Below are 10,769 nucleotides of genomic sequence, written 5' to 3'. Positions count from 1 at the left end.
CTCCCTGACCCTGATTTGACCCTACTGAGTTGCCCTGGCTCCTGGTATTCCGCCTGGCGTCCATCTAGTCTGAACAGCCTGCGAAACCAAGAGTTGGCACATTAGGTCATGATCAAAGAGAGCTTACTAATGCCGCTTAATTTAGAAATTAATAACATGTTCATATTCTACTATCAGGCTACTAACATGCTTCCTATCAGGTTTTTCTTATTTCATAATAATTAAATAAGCTACTAAAGCAATAAAAGCTTACTGAACCGTAGAACGAGCTAACTGGTGATGATGATTGTACATGTCGTGACGATCTTCGGAAGACAACCTGGCGGCTCTGATACCAAATTGTAACACCCTAACTAGGATAGGCGTATTACGTGATTTTTAAACGTACTGTGCAGCTCGTTGCTAATCAACGAGGTTTATGGAAATCGTGATTAATTAAAATTTTTGCTTTTTAATTAAACTTATAAAATATTTCATACAAAATACTGTGGGATCCCATTTACAAAAAACTTTACAAAAGTTACTGTCTAATACTAAATACTTGTCGCCTAGCGACTATTTACAAAAAGCACTGCTGTCCCGAGGATCGTACGCTCCAGGCCTAACCGCCCCAACATGTACAATCTTTACCGGCTCACTCTCACGGTTCTTCAGCCTTGGCTTTGCCCTTACCTACACATAAACATAGCACTATGAGTCGACAGACTCAGTAAGAAAAGCATAAATCGTAATCATACATAAATCTCGGGTTATGATCAGATGCCCATACCCTTGACCATAACCCTAACTGTCGTGTCCCACACGATACTAAGTCTCGAACGTTCATAAGACGGTACTATTGACAAGTAACAGCCTATACTCGGTACACTGGTCATACTCCAGCTGCTAGTCATACTCTAGCCCGTACCGATGTGTTACAGTATCAGCCTATACTCGGTTCACTGGTCATACTCCAGCTACTAGTCATACTCTAGCCTAACCGATGTGATACGGTCACATAGCACTGTACCACCAACCCTAATATCAGCCTATACTCGGTATACTGGTCATACTCCAGTTGCTAGTCATACTCTAGCCTAACCGATGTGATATGGTCGGATGGTACGAAGCCAACATACATATCTAATGTAATCTAACAGGCTTCCTAACATGCACGCTAAACATGTAATATATATGCATACTGTTATACTAATCTTACCTCAATTCCGAATTCAGGTGTGTCGGTCAACCAGACTGGAACGAACTGCACGGCGGTTTACAGGCTCCTAAACCATAACAATCACAACACTAATAAGTGACACGCTAAATCACTTCCCGGGGACTTAAACTAGAAACTAAAAGTTTCCCTATCGATAAAAAGCATGGCAATACCCCAAATAACATAAAAACGAGAAAATCTAGGGTTCCTGAAAATCTCCCAACCGGCAGACCCGTTGCCCAACCAGAATTCCGGTTCTAGGAATTTCAGAACCCCATCCGGAATTCCGGTTCCTCGCAGGAAACCAACAAAAATTCACAACTCAATCAATTCAAACCCAATTCAAACACAACCTTCCAGACCTGCTATTTAGACCCTAAGGAACATTTCTAAAGCATAAAAATCGAGCTTCATGCAAACAAACCAAAATCACCATTAAAGCATCAAGCTTTGAGTTCCAAACTCAAACTTGATTAAACAACACTATCATGCATTCAAATCAGTCCCAACCTACTTAATCATGCATAATATAACCTGTGAAAACTACAACAAATATCAACAAAACAACAGCAATAGATTTCAACAACTTCTCTTTGAAAACCATAGTTTTGAGCCAAATTTCATATCTAGATAAAACCAAGTAATCACCAACCCTATCATGCTTGAATCAACATTTTAAATCATAAATAAACCTCTGAAATCAACATCAAAACACAACAGCAAGAACAACTCAAACTAAGCATGCAAACCATTCTTTTCATCAAAATTCAAGAAACTAAAAGAGCAAGATACAAGGATCTTACCAAGCACTTGAAGAACACTTAGATTGAATGAAAAAAAGCTTGAAAATCAAAAGAATCCCAGCCCTAGCACACCACACCAGCCGAGAGAGAGAGAGAGAGAGAGAGAGAGAGAGAGAGAGAGAGAGAGAGAGAGAGAGAGAGAGAGAGAGAGAGAGAGAGAGAGAGAGAGAGAGAGAGAGAGAGAGAGGAAAGAGCTTTGTATTTTCTAATTTTTCTAAGTTTTGAAATTTTGAATAAAATGAGAGAAAAACATGCTTATTTAGTTCTTTACTTCAGCCAAAAGAAATGCCACATAATCACATATTTTCACCATATAAAGTCCACTAAAGGACAAAATAACAATGGGGCAAAATGACCATTTTGCCCCCTCACACTAAAATAACACAAATAACACTAAAGGGGGGTATTTTGGGAAATTCTAAATTCCCGGCCAATCCCGACATTTCTAATGTCTAATAAACCGTCCCAATATACTAGCATACTAAGTTGTGATTTTACTGAGCCAAACACCGAGTTCCATGCTACCGGGCACCGAAAATGCAAAATTATGAAAATCACTATATGACATAAAATGCATCTCAGAATTCAATAATAACAGCATAAATAATTATTTAAATATCTATAAATAATTTTCATAATCAAACATAATTAACTACTAATTTCTAAATTAAACTAAGCGGTCTTTACAGGATATATCTCTGAAATGTCCAACTCGCACCCTCTGGTTGGCTTATGCGAGCTGCCTACACGATGGAGTTGGTCGGGTGTTCTCGTACACCCTGCTCGGATGTTAAGTTCATACATACTTTTATCATCAGATCTCTCTACACAATTTGTTGCAGGTGGAGTCTTCTGTCCAAGTCACAAAATCTATTCCACGTGTCACCCAAATGGATGCCACATCATCCTGTATAAAAATTTAGATAACATTTCTCTCCAAGTATGCGCGGGGCTTCCTAGTCGCACGTGGACTTACTCAGTGATGAAACTGATCGGATGGGTGATGCGTGTCCAACTTTTACCCTTGACCTAACGTATTTGATTGAACGTCTCTTTGCTATCTCGAGCATTTAATACCTTGCTTTGAAAGATGTACCTCGATATATGCAATGATAATTAAATGATATTGGGCGCATGACATCTGCCTTTTTTAATGAGTACTAACGTTTCTTTTTTGGGAAGAAAACCCAAAAATTTGAATTTTCAATTATTTTCAGCCCTTTTAATCACCTATATAAAAGATAAAAATTAGCTTTCCACTCTTTTAGCCATTTTTATATATGCATATAACCAGTGAAAAATCTCTCTTTTTCTCTCAAAACCTTCGAAGAATACTTCACTGAAAATTAATCGCTGAAACCATTCAAGCACACTCAGGAATCTGCGAATAATGAGTAAGTTATCTCCTCTTCTCTTTTATGCAATTTCCTTAAAATACATGCATTATTCTTTGAACTTTTTGCTATAAATTTTGGGTTCTTAAATTTACTCTCGACTAATTTGAGACTTAGAAGACACTACTAGGGCTTTTAACTTCTGACTGAAATATGCACTGATCTTATAGGTTTTCAATTTCTCACTATTTTAGCCAGAAATGATCTAAAATTACTCATTCCTAGGCTTCTGAATATCAGTATTCTTTTAAACTTTTAAGTTTGGGGATTTCATTATCAGAATGAAATTCCTTCTTGTTTCTTTAAATACGCCTGATTGTCATATCAAATATGTTTTGCCTTCTATACCAATGTCCAGTTCTCACCCTTTGTCTCCCTTCTTTTGTAGATGAACCATGGTGAGTTCTAGGGAGGTAAACATCACATCGACCAGGATCTTCTTCAACTTCTTTACGAAAATCATCCTCGGTTCAATGCAAACTCATCTTTGTCCGAGGAAATCTCTTCAACTTCTAATTTTAATGACAGGGAAGTTAGTAGTGATTATTTCAAGTCTTCGGAGCCTACGGTGCAACATCATTAGTACCTTGACCGGATAAGTGGAGAAGGCTACATCTAATTCATCTAGGAATTGAAAAAAGGTTGGAAATGCTATCTCCCTGCTTTGTGGACATAGAGGGTTCGACCTGGTACTATTGATACATTGCCAAAGGGCCGACCAGCTCCATCGGCCAAGTACACTTCCATAGCGGATGTTATTGTTACTATTGCGAGGCACACTTCTAGCCTGAATTCACCATGCAAATGTAGAAGGATGACAAAGACAAAATAGACCTTGAGGAAGGCTTTAGAGTCCGACCCTCACTTTGCTCAGATATTCGCGATGGTTAGGGTAGAGCAAGCTAGGCCTCCGAGTGAGGATACTGAAGTTGTTGCTAGGGACGTCAAAGTCCAAGAAATTAAGGACCAGGACAAGGTCCGTCTTGCTGGTCCTTCTGATGCCGAAGAAGAATAAGAGGAAGATGGAATTCAAGTTCTTCCTTTTGGCGTATATAATGAGTCTAGAGAACCTATCTCTGAGCTGAGTGATGTATTGGTGGAGGGCCAAGATTATGTCAAGGAGGAATGCAAGAAGGCTTGGCCCTTAAGTACCGAAGAAAAGAAGGGTCCTCAGTGGTCCCACCTCCATCCATACTTACCTTCAAAAGATTAACAAATCTTTTGGATGAAGGTCTCCTCAGAGGAGTAGAGGCATTCTTGCCCCATCCTAGACAGTTGGCAACTGACCTAGGAGAAGGGTTTTGTGCCTGGTCCAGGCCCTATGCTAATCAAGGCGCAATCTTGCCTTTGCACCCGTACTTTAAGGAAATGTCCAATTATTACAAGATCTACCCGACTCAGTTCACTCCAAAGGGTATTAAGTATTTAGCTTCGTTGTTCGTACTGTACACCACATAGGGATGGGGCCAGCCTTCCGCTCACGACACCAACTGGATTTTCAACATGAATTCAAGTTCGAAGTAAAACATGTCGCGATATTTTTACTTTTCCCAAAATTAATACTATTGGCTAAGCGATACTATGGATAAGGAGGTGTCCAAGATCAGTGGTTTTATTGAAGATTACTACATGGTCAAAGACATGGATGTTGATCACCTTTCTTTCCAGTGTATTCCCTCCTACTGTCATCCTCCTTTCACCTTGGGTCTAAGGTCTAGAGCTCAAGCGATTCTTCAACTGTCGGAGTTGGCTCAGAATATCTCCCTCCTAGCCACTACAGATTTTCTAAAGTACGGGCTTTACTCGTCTGACGGGGTTTAAGGATTCAAATAGGCAACTGAGGGGATTATTACTGAGCAGGAGGCTCCAAACAAGAGGAAAACTTCCAAGGGGAATCATGTGTCGATTGAATGACCTATCAGGATTAAGGATGACCCTGAAGAAGTTGTCTGTCCCACCGTTCAGGTGACAGGAAAAAGGAAGGTCGTAGTAATGGAAGATGATGAGGATTCTTCTAATGATGACGCCCTATCTTTGCTTGTTTGGGAGGGTGCTCCCCCTGAAGTTTAGGGTAGCTATTACTTTCCCTATTTTTGTTTATTCTTACTTGTTCAGATTTTTAACAAGTGTTTTCTTCTGTGCACCCATGTCGGAGAAAATGAAACGAGAACTCAGGAAGAAGACTGGTGATGAATCTATTGAGATTTTATGCCCTAAATAAAACTCATTCCAATACAATCGTATTTGTTATTAATAGAAGATTAGAAATCATTTGTGTTAGCATGTAGTTTTCATTTTTATGGTTTAATATACAATTTTTGTTAAATCCAGAACACATAGTTATTCACAATAACAGTGATGTCAACACAATGGAAGGTAATTGTGATTATATGCTTCAAAAGATTATGTCCCATGATTCATCAGTGCACTGGATTTACATTGATGTGATAGTCAGCGATAAAACTTACTTACACCTTGGATAAGTGTTATGTTCTTTCCAGGACATTGGCAAAGTATGCTAGTATCGGGTGTATGGAGTATACATAGGACTCGGACCGATATTGATCTTGGTAAAGATATTATAATCTTACCGTTGTATCTTTCTAAGTCAATATCACTGGTTGATCTTAGATCAAAAGATCTTAATCCTGATACGGTTAGGTTCGATCTCAAGAGTGTTATTTGTGTTCTTAGAGTTATTTGTTAAAGCCTACTAATTTGTTTGGGTCACACATATCTTGGGAACATGATAGTACAATTGAGTGGGAACACTAATCATAGATATGGAATCTATAGCTTCTATCTGGACATAGAAGTGAAATGATGATTTTCTTTGAGCTTGGCTTAATAGAGATAAATGGAAGAGCTTTTATTTCAGTAATTATATTAGTTTACTGAAATATCATTTATAGGAAGCTAAGTGTTTTAAGGATAAAATACATTGAGGAGTGAAACGGTAAATTTGTCTCTACTCGATGTAAATCATCTATAGAGGATCTTTGATTATTGGATTAGAACGATGGATAATTTCATAGCATATCTATATCGTGGAACATATAGAGCGGTTTATATAAATGAGAGTGCAACTCCAAATCTATAGTGGTGTAAGGAAGAATTAATAAGTTAAGAAATTTACTTGGTAAATTCTAGATCTACTTATTGGAAGCTCGGTTATATAGGCCCATGGTCCCCACACTAGTTGAGATAATACTACTTGTAAGACTCAGTTGATTGATTTTAGTTAATCAATTATAATTCTAAAATTAGACTATGTCTTATTTATGAATTTTCACTAAGCTAGGACTTAATTGTGAAGAAAAGAGTTTTTAGGGTTTATTTGTTAATTAAGAGACTTTATTAAGTCTTATTAATAAATAAATAAATTAAATGACTATTTTATTTGATAATTAATTTTAATTATTAAATAAATAATTTTGACATTTAAATGGTTGAATTGGAAAATATAGCATTTGTGAAAGAATAGGATAAATAATTGAGTAAAATTGCAAAATTGTAATTGGTGGGCCCACATCCTAATGGCCGGCCACTTAAGCTCAATTTAGCCATTTATTTATCAATTTTTTAATGTCATATAATTTAAACCTAAATCTAAAAGGATTCCTATAAATAGATAGTGATAGACTCAAATTGACAGATGATGCAAATTAGCCTTTCAATCAAATTTGAACACTCTCTCTCTCTCTCTCTCTCTATATATATATATATATCTCTTTAATTTTCAAATCCTTCTCCCTCTCTCTCTCTCTCTCTCTCTCTCTCTCTCTCTCTCTCTCTCTCTCTCTCTTTAATTTTTGAATCCTTCTCCCTCTTTTCTTCTTCAATTTTTGTCCCTTATAGTGATTGAGTACATGCCCACATATAGCAAGTCTAATACTCAATCATAGTGTGTAAGACTGTGAAGAATCCAACACCTAAAGGAGAATCGGGCTAAGATCTTGATAATACTCTACGACAGAAAGGAACAAGGGTTAGAGATCTGAGTGGAAATAGTCATTTAATTTTGATGCAACTAATGTAAGGTTTCTTGAACTTTATGTGTTTAAATTCTATTATTTGAGAAATTCATGTTTAGGATGTTAAACAACATACACGGTAGTAAATATAGATCTTGGTAAAACAATCCCCAACAGTATTCGGCCAAAAATCACCTGCCAAATGAACAAAGGTGGATGCTTCTATTCCCACAAACATTGCCCTGAGCTCCAAGACACCCCAAATAGAAGCTGAGAGGACTTCGACAGATGTTGTCGTAGATGTTCCTGAGTCCATTCCTCCAGCCAAGAAGACTTCAAAAACTCAACCTCAACTACTCCTGCCAAAAGCTCTAAGGGAGCCAATAATGAGTGGACCGGCCTGCCAAAACCAAGTGCTACATCACCCACAATACAGCCAAAGACGAAGAAGGCTAAAGAGATGCTCAGTTTCTATCAGGATCGCCTAATGCTCGAGGTCAACAAGTAGCTTACCGGAGCGGAGGATATGCCTGTGGAACTCTCGGTCGACGGAGTTTTAAAGGAGGTTACCAGGGTAAACTCTTATCTCATAGTTCTTTGTACAGATTTTACCGCACATATATCTTAACTTTGTTTCTTTTTACATGTTAACTTGAAGTTGGCCTATACGTACTCCCAAGCCAAATCAGCAACTCTAAAGGCCAACACAACCACTAATGACTTGCAGAAGGCACTAGAAGAGGCCAAAAAAGATGTTGAGTTGAAAAGCAAGCAATTGGGTTTAGTGAACAAGCAACTTGTTGCTACAAACAAGTCTATCAATGACTTGAAATAGGAAATTCTTTTAAGTTAGAAAATATGCAAACTACTAAATTAAATACACAATGAATATCTTCATTTTCTTAAAAAAATTATAATCATTGTCTATGTCAAAAGAAAAGTGGTTTTTCACTAACCATTCTGCATTGAAACTCTGCAATCTCGTCTCCATAAAGAAAATGGTAAATAGCGGTATAAGTACCTAAATTTTTAAGTTTATAAGCGGCATAAACCCAATATTTATTTTTAGCGGCATAAGTAGCCAATGTTTGTAAAACTGTAATTTTCCTCTAGTTTTTTCAGTACAGACTTTGTTTTGAATTTATTAAATGAACATTTGGAAGTAAATAATACTACATGTTTCTGTCTAGACCCAATGATCAAGAATCTGGACCTTATATGTGGTCTGTTCAAGAAAATAACAGAGTTTGTATTGACGAAATTAGAGAAAAATTACAGTTTTACAAACATTGGGTACTTATGCCGCTAAAAATAAACATTGGGTTTATGCCACTTACAAACTTAAAACTTTGAGTACTTATGCCGCTATTTACTCTAAAAAAAATAATATCTAATTTCAATTTAGGAGTTTCATAACTCTCTGCAAGCCTCGCTTTAGCATTATTGGGTAGGGAAGTACAATCCAAAATATTAAGTACACCCTTCCCTAGTATGTTATTTGCTAGGGTGAGCAAAAAATCTAAAAAACCGACCAAACCGAATACACCGACCGTTCGAACACTGAAAAAACCGACACTGAAAAAATTGAAAACCGAAAAAACTGCATTCGGTTAAAACTGCCTTAACATGGTCAATTTTAGTGTCAATGGCAAACTGACCGATTAAACCGAGAACCGACCAAATATATATTATTTTTGTACATATTTAATATGCAATTTTATTAAACTAGTTTTACTTATATCTTTTTTATTTAAAGTCTCAATTGTTCATTGTTTTATTTTATTATAGTTTGATGCATTTACATATTATATATACACATTCATAAAATAATACAAGTTTTTTAATATAACTCATTATCATATTAATAGCACAAATAATTTGAACAAATTTAAAAAAGTTTATTATACATTATTTATTTAACTAAAAAAAATTTATTCTTAAATTATACAATACTCTAATTTTTTTAGTTTTCAAATAATTAAAAAAAATTAAAAAACTTATTTTTTTTTTAAAAAAATGAAGTTAACTGACCAAACCGTGAATTAAAACGGCCAATTTTTTTATATTTGTATAATTGTCGGTCGGTTTTCGGATTATAACCATGGAAATCGAAAACCGAATTTTGCATTTTTTTTTTGTAGAAAACCGACCAAACCGACTATTGCTCACCCCTATTATTTACTTGTTTGTTTTTACTACTTTTCATCTCTTGTTTAGGCGCCTTGATTTATGTTTTTTGTTCATTCACATTAAATTATTTTCCACTTTGTAGAGTTGCACCTGCTCGAGTTCTTTTCTTTAGTAATATCATCTTTCTCCCTAGTTTGTTCATTCACATTTATTTATTTATTTCTTTGCTATTACCATTACTCTTATAATTTAGACAATGTCTTTAACTACATAATAATTTTTTTTTTAAAAAAAAAAGGAGTGCAAAGGAAATTTTATATTGCACTTTCTTTTAACTTCTCCTTCTTTAATGCATGACATGTGGATATATTATCAACCTAGTTTATATTATAAATTATTTCATTTATTGATTTAAAAAGGTGCAAAAGAAAAAAATAATACAAGGTGTATTTAGCATTTCTCATAAAAAAAATATTATAGAAATATATGTTTAAATTATTTGAAGTGTATTTATTTAATTTTGTTTATAATTTTTTTGTTTTGTTATGATTTTCTCCTATTTTGGAGAGATTCATTTTTTAGGATTTTGGAAAGAAATTCTATCTTTTCAATTTTTTTCTTCTTCCAACTTTCTTTCTAGCCAATTTGGCTATCCACCTACTCCATTTCCTTATATCATTTCCATCCTTATAAAAATTCATGTGATCAAACATAAAGTAAAATGGGATTTGGAAAACAAAAGAAAATCTTCTCTAGCCAAAATTATTATTATTTTTCTTGTTAAATTTTTCTATTGTTGGAAAGTTGAAAACATTTAATTAATTTATAGTATAATTATCTTATTTTTCTTAAAAAAAAATAATAAATGTACATGGTAAACAGAAGACAATTTTTCATAAGAGAAATGCTAAAAAGTACTAGTAGTGTCTAGTACTTTCTTACGTGCCAATATTACTATTGATCTAACTAAGTATCGAGTCCCATATAGTTTAATATAATAACTTTTAAAAGTATTGCTAGCCAATAACAAAGCGACACATCTAAAAAGTGCTAAGCACCACTAATACCAATATCAATGCTCTTTTCATAAATACTTCAAAAGATAAAAATATCATAAAAATACGAATTTACAATTTTGTGATTCATTTTTTTTTATAACATTATACTATGTTGTTTGCACGTTTTTTCATATTGCTTTTATATTTATACTAAGCAGTTTACATATTATATTTTATATGGCTAATTAGGATTTTTGTCCCCTGAACTTTGA

The sequence above is a fragment of the Cannabis sativa genome, chromosome X, assembly GCF_029168945.1.
Source record: "Cannabis sativa cultivar Pink pepper isolate KNU-18-1 chromosome X, ASM2916894v1, whole genome shotgun sequence".
NCBI classification, from domain to species: Eukaryota; Viridiplantae; Streptophyta; class Magnoliopsida; order Rosales; family Cannabaceae; genus Cannabis; species Cannabis sativa.
The sequence above is the reverse complement of the archived record's forward strand: the minus strand, read 5'-3'. Positions refer to the sequence as shown.